This window comes from Callospermophilus lateralis (assembly GCF_048772815.1).
Source record: "Callospermophilus lateralis isolate mCalLat2 chromosome 11 unlocalized genomic scaffold, mCalLat2.hap1 SUPER_11_unloc_2, whole genome shotgun sequence".
Taxonomy (NCBI): domain Eukaryota; kingdom Metazoa; phylum Chordata; class Mammalia; order Rodentia; family Sciuridae; genus Callospermophilus; species Callospermophilus lateralis.
In genome coordinates this window covers 1,029,189-1,046,815 of record NW_027510154.1, presented here as the reverse complement: position 1 = coordinate 1,046,815, position 17,627 = coordinate 1,029,189, and the positions used below count along the sequence as shown (strand labels likewise).

The 17,627-nt window shown below is 40.0% G+C and overlaps 1 pseudogene; it reads right to left on the bottom strand.

The window, feature by feature from the left end:
- The window catches only part of LOC143388540 (uncharacterized), a 90,535-nt pseudogene extending 73,196 nt beyond the window's left edge, over positions 1 to 17,339 (bottom strand).
- Positions 17,340 to 17,627: the final 288 nt, after the last annotated feature.

The following is a 17,627-nucleotide window of genomic DNA, read 5'->3' as shown; positions in this document are numbered from 1 at the left end:
CAGAGATTGACTTTTGATCCTTCTTTAGTCTGCTGATGAGTTTTGTAAAGTAGTATTCCCTATGAAAAGGAAACCATAGAAAATGAGATAAAATTTGTTAATTGTGATTGTGCTTGTATCATTTTCCAAGTCACTCAAGGGCCCCCGTGTTTTCTGCTATAAGAAGAATGAAGAAATCAAGATTTTCTTTAAATTTGGGCAGAGAAAAGAATTTGGGCTGAATCTCAAAGGGGCTCAATTTCTTATACCTGGTGGTACAGTATAGGCTATGCAATATGTAATCAATTAACATTCTATGGCTGTTTTCCTCACATATAAAATGAAGATTAAAAAGCAATTCATTTTTTTGTGGAGGGGGTATCCAGGATTGGATTAAAGGGCACTCCACTACTGAGCCATATCCCCAGTCCTATTTTTTGTATATTATTTAGAAACAGGGTCTCACTGAGTTGTTTAGTGCCTTGCTTTTGTTGAGGCTGGCTTTGAACTCATGATCCTCTTGCCTCAGCATCCTGAGAGGCTGGAAATACAGGCATGAGCCACCACACTGGGCTAGCAATTGAATTTTAAGTAATGTGTTACTCAAACATTGTGAGCTTAAGAAGAAATCAAAGTTAATATTCCTTTGCTGAATTTTCCCAAAATCAGTCTAGGTCTAAATGTTTCACATTAGTAAATTTACTTTGTTCTGTATGAAGAAAATGATTGGAATGTATTATCAATATCTAAGGACATAGTTTCCTGAACTCTAAACTTCTCAATCCTTCTTTATCTCAAATGTTATGCTGCTGCAAAAGTGATGAAAATCTGTTGTTTAATAGAGAAATATAAATTGCAATTTTGATACAGAAAACCAGGATAGGACTGATTGTTGTTTCTTTTGAGAAGGAAATCTATAAATACTGACCCATCATAATTGGGGTACTTAACATCATCATTTATTGGAATTCTGACAATACTTATATATTCTGTCAAATTATAATGGTGTTTGGATAATTTGGATAACATTGAAAACAGTGTTCAAATGGAAAAAAGTAACAATTTTGTCTCTAAACTTGTTTTCTTACTTTGATATTTCTTTAGATTTTCATTTTTCACTTTTTGTTTTTACTATAGGTAAAACCATTTACATTTACTATTATAAGATGTACTTGACACTGTTCTGGTGTTTTAGTGCAGTCTTATCAAATCAGCTTTATTGAAGAACTCTGCTTTCAAATACATGCAGAATCACAAACATTCTTGTATTTCATGTATATTTTTGCTAAGAAACCTACAGATGGAAAACCACTTTGTTTCTAAAAGTATGTTTTAAGGAGAGTGGGGTGTATCCATGTTTAGTAATATGCAAATGCAATTAAATATGACACACATAATAATTTTTATTCTCCTCCATTGAGTTTGAGGCCTTGTAGAAGGAAAAATATTAAAATCACATGAGAAATACACTAAGTGAAATCATTTCTTAGCCAAATAACTAGCTGAAAGTAAGGCCGCAGTTCTATTTCTTCTTGATTTCTATTAACTATTATAACAAACAACTGATTTAATGCTTCTTGGGTAACAAAAAGGAGAGAGAGAGATTCAAAACTTAATTCACAGGCACGGTCCTTAAGCCACATTAACCTCACTCCCCCACTGGCACCAAGGCCAAATTTGGGGGCCAACCGAGGTGAGGCAAAGAACCTCACTCCCCCACTGGTGCATAGACCTATCCACAAGTATGGCTGTATGCTGGACCGGTAGTCAGTGACGGGTATGATCCAGTTGCAGTGGTATCAACCTAAGACAGGAGGCTGACGCCTAAAGGTCAGTTTTCCAATGACGGGTAAGAGCCATATGTTGAACTGGACAACCTAACCAGGCACGGTCCTTAAGCCACATTACTTGTTGTTTAATTAATCAGAAGGGGGGAGATGCTGGGAGCCATCAGCCAAGTAGGTATGACAAATTCCTTGCCAGCTTACTCCCATGCTGTCTAGTGGAAGGACTTCTGAAAGGTGACCTTGCTCAAGGACCAGGGCAGGATCCGTGTTTAGGGTGTTCCCCCTTTAGAATAGGGCGGTTTAGCATAATAGGAGATTAGGGTGTTCCCCCTTTAGAATAGGGCAGTTTAGCATAATAGGAGATTAGGGTGTTCCCCCTTTAGAATAGGGCGTATCCTGCTGCTGAGTTCCTCTTGAGTGCTTAGGGTCAGACAGTATATTTTGGGAGACAGAAGCCCATGTGGAGTGGATTTGGGCAGAGTAGTGGATTTGGGAGAAGTGGATTTGGGCAGAGAACATGGATTCCCCCAGAGCGTGTTTGTAGACGGCCGGTGTGAGTTCGGGAATAAAGAATTGCTGTTTGAATCTACAAGCTGTGTGGAGACTCGTGATTTGTGCCCAGCCAGAGACTGCGGCATGTGAATTATTCAGTCTTTAAGCAGCAATTCATCAAAAGTTTGTGATGCTGTGATTGGTAGTGGGGAATAGGAGATGAGTGGGGGAAATGAATGCTAGTAAAGTAAAGTAGATATTTAAGTCCTGAAAACAAATTAATTACATGCTTGCAGCACATATCCCCCACACATATACACACATGTGTATGTGTGTTTACTATATTTTACAAGGGGAAAAATCAAGATCTTTTTTTGGATTTGATTCATTTAATTGTCAGTTATTTAAACTTCCTGCCCCTATTTCATGATACAAATAATGAAGCTTTAAGATTTTTATTTTCTTGGTCATATAGCTGTAAGAGAGAGTTTCTGACACTATAACTGACGTTTTAACAGATTATGTAGGCAAAACAGGCAATGCCAATGTGTGGTAATTTACAGACTAAGAAAAGAGCTGAGTATGGCCTCTGGTGCTAACACTGGGAGAGATTTAGGCAAAGGCAGCCATTCTGTATCATCTGTACTAAGAAATTTCCAAAGGCAACAGAGAACAAAGCAGGAGAAAAAAATTAACCAGTCTTTTCAAGACAACTAGAACAGAATATGCCTTTCAGATTTCTTAGCATTGAAGATACTGAAGCCATAGAAATTCTGTGTTATCAAGGTCTCACACATGTGAGTACATAGACTGGAAAGAGGCTTCCTTCGGTGAAATATTTTGTTTCACACTCTTTCTGTATAAGCAACTTCCAGAGTCTGGCTTCAAAATGTTTAATTGGCTATTTTTTTTTAATAGAAGACAAAGGCTAAAAAGGCAATGCCAGCTTCTCACTTTATAGGTACAAGCAAGTAGAGCTTTGCAAAAGCTGTGAGGTGGTGACAGGCAGGGAACTTGTTCACAGACCAGGGGGCTTCCTAGCCTGAGTTGCAGTTTACCCCTGCAGTGAGCCATAAACCAAGTCTCCCTTCTTCCCATGTTGTTTTGCTAAATTGTGATAATAATTAAAGGAAAAATAGCCCTTACACATTGTGTAGTTCAGAAATTAAGTCAGTAAATAGTTTTAATGAGCCAATTTTATTTTTTTTAAAAATGTTTGAGACATTTTTCTCTATCTTTTATTGAAAATCTGTTTCTGAGATAAAAATACAAAAATATTATGTACACAAGGCATGTAGATTTTATATTTTCTTAAGTATGTAAAGTAGTATCTAAGATACAATAATTTTTCTCTCATAAATATATAAGATATACTTTTCTATTTTAAATTCTTAGTTCCTGCTTAAAATTAAATTGATTCTCTAATATGCATTCATTTGTATGTGTAAGAATGTACACTATGCCCTTATAATGGTTAAACCATGTAATAAACCAGTCAACCATTAAAAGATTGGTTTTAAATATAGTCTAGTAATTTATTTCATGAAACACCTTGTATTTTAACAAAAATAGATCAACAACAATATTTTAAGAAACTTAATGGTTATCATTATATATTTTCAAATTTGTTAAAAAGCAGATTATAATATATTATGAATAATATGATAAAAATTTATTTTCTCTATGCAGAATGCACAATAAAAACTTAAAATATATTAAAACAAATATTTAGTAGAATCAGGATTATGAAAGAACTAAACTTTGAATGAACGTATGTTACTTCTATATTTAGAGAAAAACATTTTAAATAGATTATTAAAATCACAAGCTAGGTCTTTTGTTCCCCAGTAATGTTAATGACATATATTATCTATAAGTTATTATGTGAGGTTTTTGGAATTGATTAATAATTACCTTTATTTCTTAAAACCAAGAAGCCTCTAAGTTTCTTATGAAGAAATTAAACTTTTAATAATTCAGTTGTGTATTAAACAAAACTATAGGAAAGAAATGAAAGTCTGGCAAGTATTTCTCCACCCTTTCTTACACTTGGCACTCTATGTGGTCCAGATCACTATATGTGTTAGCATTTTTGGGGAGGGGTACCAGGAATTGAACTCTGGGGCACTTAACCATTAAGCCACATCCCCAGTTCTATTTTGTGTTTTATTTAGAAACATGGTCTCAAGGAGTTGCTTAACACCTCGCTTTTGCTGATACTGACTTTGAACTTAAGATCCTCCTGCCTTAGCCTTCCAAGATGCTGGGATTACAGGCATTGTACCACCATGCCCAGTTTAGTTAACTTTTTGTTGCAAAATATTGCAAACAAATATTTTGCCTGCAAGATATTTCCCAAGATTTATCTACAGTGGTCTTCTCAGGCCCTCATTAATGTACATATTTGTATCTTATACTTTCATGTGATTTGTTTTATCATGTTCTCAAAGAATTGTTTCATTAGTACAAAAAAAAAAAAAACAAGATGGAAGAAAATCTGGGGCTAAGAGGAAAAATAACTTGTACCATTCCTGCTTAGGGCATCTACTCTCAGCACAGCTCATAAGTGATTTTATTCTTAAAGATTATGTCCCCCCAAATAGCAAATTATGTAAAATAGTTCATAACAGCTCTATATTAACATAAAAGTGTAATCCTATTACAATGTAGTACTGATTTGTCTGCCACCCAAGATTGAGTTTCTAGACACAAGAAATGACTTTTATCAGTTTCCATAGGACCACGGAGGGCTGGCCAAGAAAGCTCATAGTGAGAAATCACGTTATACAAGGCAGAGTTGAAGAAGGTGAATATATTCATTCGGAACAAGGAGAGATAAAGAGTAACATGATAGCCAAATTCCAATTTCAGAATTTTATTATTGTAAGTTATAGAAGCACAGTGTCTCCATGGGGCAAGTGAGCAAAAAGTTATTGGAGGACATATTTTAACTGTTTAAGAAGGATTTTACATTTCACATTTCATATCTCATGCAGCTGTTAGTGTTCAAAAAGGAGTAAAATAAACTCAGTATTTACCTACTTTCTCAAAATATTGTATTTGTTACAGTTTTTGTATATAGTTATTATTACATATTTATATGTTTGTCCATCTGTAACAACCAAATCACATCAACCTTAAAAAGTAGGTGTCTAAATCCAAAATTTAACAAAAAGTGAAAGAATGGGCAAATTAAAAATGTTCTAAGAGTTATCACCAGAGAAATATTTTTAAATGAGTGTATAAAGATGAAGACAATGAGAACATAAGTGGAACATCTTCTCAAATATTGTGTAGTTGAGAAATAATAAACAGGAACTTTAATAAGTTGTAGTTATTTATAAGTAAAAAAATCCTAAATTTTTCTATCACATTTTATCACATAAATATATTCAACAGTGACTCGGTCCTGTGACAACCCATGTTGATAATAAGACAATTTGTGTAGCACACTGGAGGATATTGATCTGAGGCCTCTGACTCCTGCTTCTGGGAGAGAGGTAATCAATCTCTTACCAAACATGAACCACCTTCACTGCACACCATGTTTCACAGGACACCTGTTAGAAGCCCTTGCCCTAAGTAAACAAGTTCTGACCACACATGCCTATCTTACAAAAAGATGCTACTGTTCATCTTAAAAGTTGAGCCAAAGAGCAAAGATCATCACACATTTGAGGAAAACTATAACATAAAAACAGATAAAAATTAATTTTAAACCAAAAACATTAGGAACAGAATACTCAAAAGAACAGTGAAACCACTTCTACCAATATTTAAGAAATTCAAGCGACAATGGAAAATAAAATGAACTAAAAAATGTGAAAAAATGAAATAATCATACAATAAGTTCTTATACCTAATATTTGAAGTTATCTTTAAGCAAAGAAGAGGCATTTTTTAAAAAATAGAACAAAGTGTGTAAGAGATTCTTCTTTTTTAATGTTGGGGGTGGGGGAGCAAGAGAAATTATAAGCAAGAGAATATGAGAATAAGAATTCCAGGTAAAAGAAGTCAGGAAGAACAAAGTTAATAATAATTTTTATGAATCTGATTATATGAGGTAGAGACTTAAAATTTCACTAAAAAGTATGCAGGATAAATATTTAAAAAAAAAAAACTATTCTTCATTTTAGTTATCAGAATGCAAAGTTGGACAAACCTTTCCAAAATTTCAGAGAGAAAAAATAAATGTTAAAGAAATACAAATTAGCCTAGTGGGTGGTACACACCTGTAATCCCAGCAACTTGGTAGGCTGAGGCAGGGGAATTGCAAGTATGAAGCCAGCCTGGACCCTGTCTCGAAATTTACTATAAACAAAGAACCAAAGTGACATTAGAGTTTGCAGGAACATGACAACAAGGATGCTAGGAATTCATGGAGCAATGCATTTTATGTTGCAAGAAACATGATTTTGAACCAAGAATGCTAAATGTGGCCAGATGGTCAATGTACTCCAAAAATGATCTAGTTAAGTAAATAAAAACACATATACCTTCCAAGTAATTTTTTGAACACGTTAGTGTCTCTTTCAAAATTAAGGAACCAAGTCAAGAAAGAATGAAACATGACATACTGAGAAGAGAAAGTTATCCAGTAAAACTGTAAGGAAAAAAGATGGATTTACTATCCAGGACTATTTAGGAAAATAGATTTAATAACATACTAATATAAAGGAGTATTTGAAAAACACTGATGATATTATAAATATAAGTATGAAATAAAATAAATATAATTGAAACTATGAAAAATACTAAATATATAAAAAGAAAATAAATGGGGAAAGGATAATGCTTTAAGCCATTGAAAGATATGTTTTGGTAAAGACATATTAAATTAAAAAAGACTTGCATGGAAATGCAACTCAAATCAAAAAGAGTTAAATTTAAAATTATATTACATATTTAAATATTTATAAAATTATCTCAGTCATGGGTTCAAGTTTACTACCCACAAATTGTGTTTGACCACATATTACAAATTTGCATGAATTTTTTATATAATAGGTGGATTTATATGGAGCTAAAGGTGTTGCTGCCAAATATCTACTTCAATTGGCAAATACCCATTTTATGTAAAGGAAGAAGTTGTGTCACACTATAACCTATAACAGTGGCTCAGCTGTCCAATCATAAATGACTTTTATAATTTTAGGATTTTGGTAAAGTTGAGAAAATCTTAGTTTTCTCACCAGTAAAATATGCATGAAATGGTAATTTTTATAGTATCCTTGTGAGAACTTGTTTAAACAAGGGAAGTTGTTATAATAGAGTCTAATGTAATAAGTTATTACCTCATAAAGGAGTTGCAAAAATTAACTGAATGTATTTTTAAATGACAATTTTAAAAACTGCCTAATATAGTACTTTAAATTAGTCAACTATTAAATGTGGTAGTTGTACTATAAATAGAATACATAGACACCTGCACAATAATGAGAATAAAACAACCAATCTATGTTTGTTCAAACATTTTTTTTTTCTGATTAAAAATTCCTCATGAAATACTAGCAAAATAATAAGGATTCATCTCTTTCATAAATTTTACAGTTGCTTCATATCACTTTCTGTGTTTGCCTGTGTGAGAGTGTGTCAATAAAGCAAATTACATATAAGTCACGAACAACTGAAACAACTTGACATAAAAATAAAATTTGACAAAATTTTTTCAATTAATGGGAGAATCAGCACAATGAAGCAGTGCTTAATTTGTCATAGTATGAACAAAAAATCTATAGATAATATCTGTCTCATTCTAAAAACGAAGCAAAGAATCCTGGACATTGTTTTATTAATTAACTATTCTAAATATTGTTTGATCTAACTTTACAAATATTGCTTTGGAATTTATTTTGGTTTGGTAAGGACATCTATTCTTTATCTTGAAATCCCAAATAAATAAATCATGAAGTACACAAATGCATTAGAAATTAGCACTTTGATAAATTATCAATTCCTCTGCTATGTTGCTCAATGTCAAATATGGGTTATAGTGGAGCTAGTTTTTTAAATGATAAGACTATAAAATAAAGATCTTAGTCTTAATATATATTACTTATATTTAGTGTTAAGCATACAAAACTGATTTCAAAGTTGTGTACTAAATATTCAGTTAATGTGAAATCCTATAATATATATGTATTTTTTAAAAATATCATTTAATATCAAAAAAGCAAAACCATAAATATAAAACTAAATTTGACTGAAATAGACTATTTGGTTACTTATAAAACAAAATACAATGAATAATGCATTTCTATAGAGCTGAATTCCTGATTTAAAACAAAAATGCAAATCAAACAAATTTTTGTAGCAAGCTGTACAAATAAAAGCAAATTTGATATTTAACCCAGAGTTCCTTTCACCCTATAGTTGATCATTATGGTGGCTATGAGCAAAGGCTTTGGTTTCAGCTGAATGAGTTTCCCCCCATTGCATTTGTTAAAAGTCCTTACTTTAGATGACCTGCATTATCATGTGGTATGGTATAGAGATACAGGGTGTCCACCAAAAGCTCATGTGTTGGACAATTCAAGAAGGTTTAGAGATGAAATGATTGGGTTATGAGAGCCTAAATTTAATCAGTGAATTAATCTACTGATATGGATTAAATGGGTGTAACTATGTTGGTAGGGTGTGACTGGAGGAGGTGAGTCACTGGAGGCATGCCTCTGGGGTATATATTTTGTCTTTGTTGAACAGAGCTCTCTCTGCTTCTTGGTATGATATCTTAAACCACTTTCCTCCACCATAATCTTAGTCCATGGTATTCTGCCTCACCTTGAGCCCCAAGGAATGGAGGAGACTGTCTATGGATTGAGATCTTTGTAACTATAAGCCCCCAAATAAACTTTTCCTCCTCTAAATTGTCCTTGTCAGATCATTTGGTCACAGCAATAAAAAATCTGACTAAAACTTCATGTAAGTGTTTACATTTATAAAAAAAAAAGTGTGAGTCATAGAGGTAGGATAGTTTTAACTTTCAATGCAATAATACACATCAAATATTTTATACTGTGTTTCACATATTGTAGTACCTCCTAATATATTAATTGCTGTGTTTCTATTATTTTAGGGAAGAAGAGGGGCTACAGATGAGAATTACTTTCTGAATTCCCCAAAACTCATTTAAAATGGTCTTAAGTTCTTCAAACATTGTTTTTAACAGCAGTTTTTTGGTTGCTCTTGTGGTGGTGCTTCTTGTTGTTGCTTTTGCTTGTTTTGGGGTCTTATTTTCAGTTAGCTGCTTGAAACTCTGGTCACTTAATGCATTCCTTAAAATTTAAAAAACAAAAACTAAAACTAAAAACTGAGAAAAAAATTTAAAAATAAGGAAAAAACACACCAGAGAACATCTAAAAAATGTCCCCTAGTATTAAATATGTATCTTCAGTGTCAGTTACTGGAAGAGTAAATGGAAGTTCTGTGGTTTCAGAACTTTGAAACTTGGGAAGTCTTGTGTTTGCATTTAAATGCAAAAATCCCACCTTTTACCATTAGAAATGTAAGGGTCTGGCGAAACGTCGGAGGAAGAGACCACCAAGAGACTGACTCATGCAATTGCAGAAGGGGGTTTATTGGGGATCCATTCCAGCGCGCTGGGGCTCCCGGCCCACTCAAGAAGGGTGAGCAGCCAAGAGCCCCAAGCAGGGGTTGAGCAGAGCTTAAGTACACTTCTTGGGGAGGGCGGGGGCTTTGCATACATCAGAACAAATCAGCATGAGGCACGGGAAAATTGAACAACAAATCTGAGACATGATTTGTACATTTATTAGCGGGAACAGATTGGGCAGGGGTGATTGGTTATTCCTAAGCAGGTACACATTCAAACTGATTGGTTCGGGCCCTGTATGCTCTAGGCTATGAATCAGCAAAATAGCCTAGTAGGGCGTTGTCTTAACTGCCTCAGGGTGTAGCAGAGGAATTTAACAATACCTGGTCCTTCACTTTTTAACTTCAATTTCTTTTACTCTTACATTCCCCACTCCTTTTTCCAACTACTTTTAATCTTAAAAGTGATAGATCATAATTATTGAGGGGTCTCATTTTCCATTTCTGCCAGTGGAGCATATTGCTGCCTGATTACCATGAGTTACACTTGTCCTATCTGAGCCTGGAGGAAAGAAACTATGCGGTTAAGCACACAGGGATCCACAGTCAGTAACAGCATAAGAATGATCAAGGGTCTGGCTAGGGCTGATAGGAGTGTAGTTAACCAGCGGGACTGGGCAAACCAAGACTCAAACCACCCTTGTTGAGTTTCCCTTTTTCTTTGGCACTCTTCAAGGCGTTTTCTTAATTTACTCATAGATTTTTTTACAACTCCAGTATGGTCAGTATAAAAACAACATTCTTCCCTTGGTGCTACACAGAGGCCTCCTTCCCTCATAAAGAGAAGATCTAACCCCCGCCTGTTCTGCAAAACAACCTCAGAGAGAGAGGTTAAAGATTCTTGCAAGACTGTGATAGAAGTCTCTAATGTTTTCAAGCCCTGATCTATCACTGTTTATAACTGGGCCATTTGTTGTGACCCCCAGATCATAGCAGCTGCTCCCATACCTACTCCTGCAGCAGCTCCTATCCCCAACAATATGGCTAGAGTGAGGGACACTGGTTCCTGGTGGAAACGGGTTATTTGTCCCCCTACTAGACCTTCAAATGATTCTGCATCATGAAAAAGCACCCTGGGGAGTACTTGCACCATCACACAATTATTTACTGAGCTGTCAAACACCTGGACTGAAATGCAAGGAGTTAATTCTGAGTCACACGCCCACCAGGTTCCTTTCTCAGGGACTAGAAAGCCCTGCGTGACATTGATTTCTCCTATCTGGGTGCATATGTGCTGTTTACTTTTGGGTGGGGACCCTAGACATAAACCTGTCCTGGTTACTTCTGGGAGAGTTAACTTTGGATTTTTGCCCCAACTACAGGTGGAACTCTGCGTCTTCACAGCATAAGTCCCATTAACTGCTATTCCTTCATAATAAGGGGGCGCGGCAGAGAGGCATAGCCAGCAGGATTGGGTGAGGTCTGGCTGTGTGGAATTCAGTACCGCGAAGGTTCCTTTAATTAATTCCCAGGGGGAGGAGTCAGCTATACTCCGAAACCTGGAGGATTGAGATAGAAGAGGGGTTTAATTCCTGGCTTGAGGGGATTGGGCCCTATTGTGGGATTTTCTTCCTGCTTAAGTCTGGTGAACCAGAGACCAAAGTCATAAGTGGGGCCATAAACATAGAACAGCATTCCCCAGTTATTTCTTGTAAGCCATGTTGTCCTGAGGTAGCCCCTTGCTTTGGAGATGAAAGTTATATTGAGGGGGTTACATAGAATATTTTTTTCCACAGCGAGTGTTTGACACTCGGCTAGTTAAACAGTTCCTAGGGTGTATCCAGGTGTCATTTCGCCCTACCTGAATCATGCTGTCTGGGGAGTTTGGTTTCCACCATGCAGCTCCCGTTTGTTCACAACCCCAAGATTTGCAATTGAAGTCATTGGTCCCTCCACAGATTCGGACCTGTTTGCGGCTTCGGAAATCAGCTGGGCACACATAATAATCAAGACTGGCTAGTCTACACCTATGATAGGGGCAATGACATCCATGATACATATGGTGTGGGGAATGTTGCCCTGGCTTGGGGTCAAACGGGATCTGTGTGGGGTCCTCTATGTCAGGGAGGTCCCAGTCAGAGAGGCCTATGGCCAGTTGACAAATGTCCGGATGGAGAGATAGCCACCAAGTCCATAGGGGGGCTATATGTGAAATAGACCATACTACTTGTCCAGTGGGATTTATAATCTGCCAGTGTTGTTGAACAGGCTGATGGGGATTAGGGCCGCAGGTGGTCAGGGGAAGAATCCATAGCCCTACCCACACGACAGACACACAACTTGAGAGGGTTACCAGTCTGTTCCAGTTTCCAGCTGGAGTCTGGACAGGGCACAGGCTTGAGATGGAAGGCATGGATCCAGGGAGTGATCCCATCTACTTTCACCGCTGTAGGTGTTATAAGCAGCACCTGGTATGGTCCTTTCCAGCGGGGTTCCAGGGATGACACCTGATGTCTGTCGTCTCACGAAGACGAAGTCTCCCACTTGATATCGGTGTGGGGTTCCCTTGTCTCCGGGCTGATAAGCAGTGGCCAACTGTTTCCACAGGTATCGCTGGGTGTGTTCAAGGGCTTTAAGTCTGTTAAGCAAGGGGGTGTGAAAGGAATCGTTAAGTCTCAGGGTTGGGGTCAAGTCCCTGATTGGAGGAGGGGCACCATAGAGAATTTCATAGGGGGTAAGGTTACACAAAGAGATGGAGGGGGTATTTCTTGCACGAAACAGTGCATAAGGTAGGAGCATAGTCCAATCTTTTATGCCGGTCTCCAAGCTTAATTTCGTTAAGGTCTCTTTGATGGTTTTATTCATCCTTTCTACCTGTCCTGAGCTCTGGGGTCTATAGGCACAATGTAACTTCCAATTATCCCCAGGGTCCTGGCCAATCCCTGACTTACCTGGGCCACAAATGCCGGTCTGTTATCGGAGCCCATTACCTTAGGCAGTCCAAATCTTGGAAAGATGTCTTCCAGAATCTTTTTGACCACCATCTGAGCAGTTTCTTTCTTCTTGGGGAAGGCTTCGACCCATCCTGAAAAAGTATCTACAAAGACTAGGAGATACTTAAGTCCATACCTTGCTGGCTTGATTTCAGTAAAGTCCACTTCCCAGAACTGTCTGGGTCTGGTCCCTCATAAGCGCTTTCCTACAGGAAGCTTGGATGGGTATGCATTAACTAATTGGCAGACTTGACAAGCTCTGGTCACCTGCTCAGCTATTTTTTTTTCTTTGTGAGCCAGTCAACAATAAGTCCTTTCTTTTGTCCTTCAAGAGTGCCTGTAACTTCTTTGAGCCTAAATGGGTAAGCTGGTGAGCATCTTTGATGTAAAGTTGGGCTTTTTGGAATTGTGAACTTGGCTCTGTAGGATCCCGGAGTTCGGTGTCCATGTCCTCAGGCCATAAGTTGCCTGAATGTTCCCGCGCAGCCAAGTTTCCTGGTTGTTGTTCCCCCAGCGTGGAAACAGTTAACAGGGTCACTCCGTTTAGGGCTGCCAGCTTAGCTTCCTCATCTGCCCGTCTGTTTCCAACTGCCACGGGGTCATTCCCCTTCTGGTGCCCCGACAGTGCACTATAGCTAGTTCTTTAGGGCCTTTTACTGCCGAGAGAAGGTGGAGGATCTCATCTTTGTTTTTTATTTCCTTCCCAGGGGAGGTTAATAGCCCCCTTTGCTGGTAAGTAGCCCCATGCACATGAGCAGTGGCGAATGCATAGTGGCTATCAGTGTATATGGTGGCTCTTTTGCCTGATGCTAGCTCCAACGCTTTTGTAAGGGCAATTAGCTCTGCTTTTTGAGCTGATGTTCCTTCTGGAAGACCAGAAGACCAGATAACATTAGTTTTGCTAACTACTGCTGCTCCAGCCTGCCGCTTACCGTCTTGGAGGAAGCTGCTCCCATCCATAAACCATACGACCTCAGGGCGGAGCAGTGGCTGATCCTTTAAGTCTCATCGTACATTGGTCTCCTCTGCCAGTATGTGTTGACAATCATGAGCGACGGGTCCTGATGATTCTTCTGGCAGCAGTGTAGCCGGGATGAGTGGAGCAGGGGGTCCCAGCGTTATTCTGTCCTTGTCAAGCAAGAGGCTCTGGTAATGGGTTATTCTGGAGTTTGATAGCCACCTGTCTGGAGGCTGACGGATGATGCTCTCCAGGGCATGGGGGGCTATGATGGTTAGCTTCTGCCCCAGTGTTAACTTATCAGCATCCTTTGTTAGAAGGGCTGCTGCTGCTATAGCCCTTAGGCAATGGTGCCACCCGCTAGCCACTGGGTCCAATTTTTTGATAAGTATGCTACCAGCCTTTTCCAAGGTCCCAAAGTCTGAGTGAGCACTCCCCGTGCTATTCCTTTCTTTTCCTCGATGTAGAGAGTGAAGGGTTTTTCTACATCTGGGAGAGCTAAGGCTGGGGCGGATAGCAGCACCTTTTTGATATTATCAAAAGCCTGTTGGTGTTCAGGGGTCCATTGGAATTGGGCATTCCCCTTTATCAGCGGGTATAAAGGGGCAGCCAAAGACACAAACCCAGGAATCCATAACCTACAAAAGCCGGCAGTCCCAAGAAACTCTCTGAGCTGTCTCTTATCAGATGAGGGCGGTATCTGCACAACAGTTCGTTTTCTGGGTTCAGTAAGCCATCGTTTGCCACCCCTAAGTGAATATCCCAGGAAGATTACTTCTTGTTGACAAATTTGGGCCTTTTTGGCAGAAGCCCTGTATCCGAGCTGAGCAAGCTCGGATAATAGTGCTTGGGTCCCAGACTCACAGTTCTCCTTGGTGTTGGCTGCCAGCAGCAGATCATCCACATATTGGAGTAGGGTGACTTCGGGGTGTGCAGTTCTGAAGTCGTTGAGGTCCCTGTGGAGAGCTTCATCAAAGAGAGTGGGGGAGTTTTTGAACCCCTGTGGGAGTCTAGTCCAGGTTAGTTGGCCAGATGTTCCTATTTCTGGGTCTATCCATTCGAAAGCAAACAACAACTGACTGTCCTTATGCAGGGGCAAGCAGAAGAAAGCATCTTTTAAGTCCAGCCCAGTGTACCATTTCTGCTTCGGATTCGGAGTGCTAAGCAAATTATATGGATTAGGCACCGTGTGGTGAATGTCCTGCACTCTGTTGTTGATCTCTCTTAAGTCTTGAACAGGACGGTAGTCCCCAATTCCTGGCTTTCTTACTGGTAACAGGGGGGTATTCCAGGCCGATTGACAGGGCCTTAGGACCCCAAAAGCCAGGTATTTCTGAATATGGGGTCTTATCCCATCCCTAGCTTCTTTGCTTAGAGGGTATTGTTTAACACTGATTGGAGAGGCAGAGGCTTTTAATTCTACTACTACTGGAGGTTGTTTTATGGCTAGACCTAACCCAGAAGTTTCTGCCCAGGCATTAGGATAATCTTTTATCCATCTCTGGGGTAGTCTACCTGTTTGATCGGTCCCAGGGGCCGTGAAGAGTTGATGTTTATCTTCTACTGACATAGTCAGAGCCGTGACTATGGGGGTCTTTACTGAAGGGTTTAGAAACTCCACTTGGGGACCATCGGGGTTAAAGGTTATTTTAGCCCTGAGCTTGGTGAGTAGGTCCCTGCCCATTAATGGGGCTGGGCATTCTGGGATTACTAGGAAAGAGTGGTGAACTTTTCCCCTTCCTAGGTCCATAGTCCTCTTTGTTGTCCAAGCCCGATATTTACTGCCATTAGCCCCTTGAACTAAGGATCTTTTATTAGATAGAGGGCCCAGTGGGGCCTTGAGGGCTGAATATACGGCTCCTGTATCTACTTCAAAGTTCACTGGGGTCCCCTCCACCTCAAAAGTTACCCTGAGCTCAGGGAGGGGATCCGAGGACTGACTTTCCTAATCATCTTCTAGAGTCAGCATGGTGGGCTGACGTGATTGCCTCTTTTTGGGCCCTCCTTGGCCCAGTGTCCTTTTTTTTTTTTTTTTTACAGTAGGCACATTGATCTGAGACCAGGGACAGCCTTTGGCGTGGGCCCAGGTATCCCTTCCTGTCTCCCTGCTTTCTAACTTCTGGCCTGTCTGCGGCTGTGACCAGGACCTTAGCCAATGCTTTAGTCTGCCTTATGTTTCTCTCATCTTCCTTGCGTTTCCTTTCTTTCTCCCTCCTCTGTTCCTTCTCTTCCTCAGTTTCTCTCTTATAATATATTTTCTCAGCCTCTCTGACTAAATCTCTTAAGGTCATATCTTGTAGTCCATCTAAACATTGTAACTTTTTCTTAATATCTAGGGCAGCCTGCCCAATAAAAGCCATTGCAACAGATGCCTTTTGGTCCTCTGCCTGAGGATTAAAGGGAGTGTATCTCCTATATGCTTCCATAATTCTCTCCAGAAACATGGAGGGAGATTCATTGGGTCCCTGAATTATCTCTCTTACCTTGGCCAAATTAGTTGGCCGCCTAGCGGCCGCTCAAAAACACACTACAAGAGCCCGGCGATAAGTGGACAGATGCTCCCTACCTTTAAAGGTGTTAGGGTCCCAGTTGGGTCGGTTTAAGGGGAAGCCAGCTTCTATGATGTTAGGGAGTTGAGTTGGTCTCCCATCTGGTCCAAGAATATTCTTTCGGGCTTCCAAGAGGATTCTCTCCCATTCCTCTGTTGCGAAGAGAGTCCCCAGAAGCTGTTGGCAGTCATCCCAAGTGGGCTGGTGTGAGAACATCAGCGACTCGACTAAACCTGTAAGTCGGCTGGGGTCCTCAGAAAAAGGGGGATTGTTATTTTTTCAGTTGTACAGATCTGAGGAGGAGAAAGGCCAGTATTGGTAAGCCTGCATTTCTCCCCCGCGCCCATCATCTATCGTGGGCCCATAAGGACGAAGAGGAAGCATCACCAGGGCTTCCGAGTTCTCCATTATCCGCCGCCTGCAGGTTCCTTTAGCTGGTTCAGGTTCCTCCGGTGGGGGAGGGGCTGCTGCCGCTGCTGCCATTGCCGCTGCCACGGGGAAATCCCTGGAAGGGCTTGGGTCTGACCCAATTACCTCTAGCGGCGGGGTAACCGAGTCAGCGGCGGGAGGGTCATCTAGGATGGGTTGGGGGTTTGGGAGCATGGGTAGAGGATAAGGAGGGGGAGAAGAGTCCTGTGACTCAGGGAGAATGAAGGGACCAGGGGGAGGAGCGGAAGGTTTGAGTGATTGGATCGTGGGGGAGGGGGTTGGAATTACAGCTGGGACAAGAAAAGGCTTCACCCACGTGGGAGGAAATTCACAGAGGTCCTGCAAGGTTAAAATATATGGCTGTTGATCTGGATGGCCACGCGGCCCCTGCTGAAAGACAATATCCCTGACTTTGCAGATTAGAGGGAGGTAGAAGGACCCTCCCGGGGGCCATTTAACTCCGAGGGTGGGCCATTCTGAAGTGCAAGAGTGTCTGCCAGGTCTGGTGTTTCACTGAAAAAGAAAGATTCTGGGCCCTTGAATGGACGTCAGTCCAATGTTCAAGAGTCAGGGACAGAGGCGTGGTATGGTTTTGTCCCATACTGGATGTTGCTCAAACAGAGACAATACAAACGTGACACAGACACACAGTAAACGTTTAACACAAGTTCAGAAGCAAAAATTAAAGACAGACAGTCAACTTAACCTGAAAAAAAAAGAATAGCCGGCAAAGCCAGACGGGTTGGCAGCAGAACACCTGACGAGGGCGCCTCCGTCCCTCTAAGGGCACTTCCGTCCCTTTACCAGATGAGGGCTCTTCCGTCCCTCCCCGAGTCCTCCAAGGCGTCCCTTGGAGAACGTGGCCTGTGGCTTCAGGACACGTCTGTCC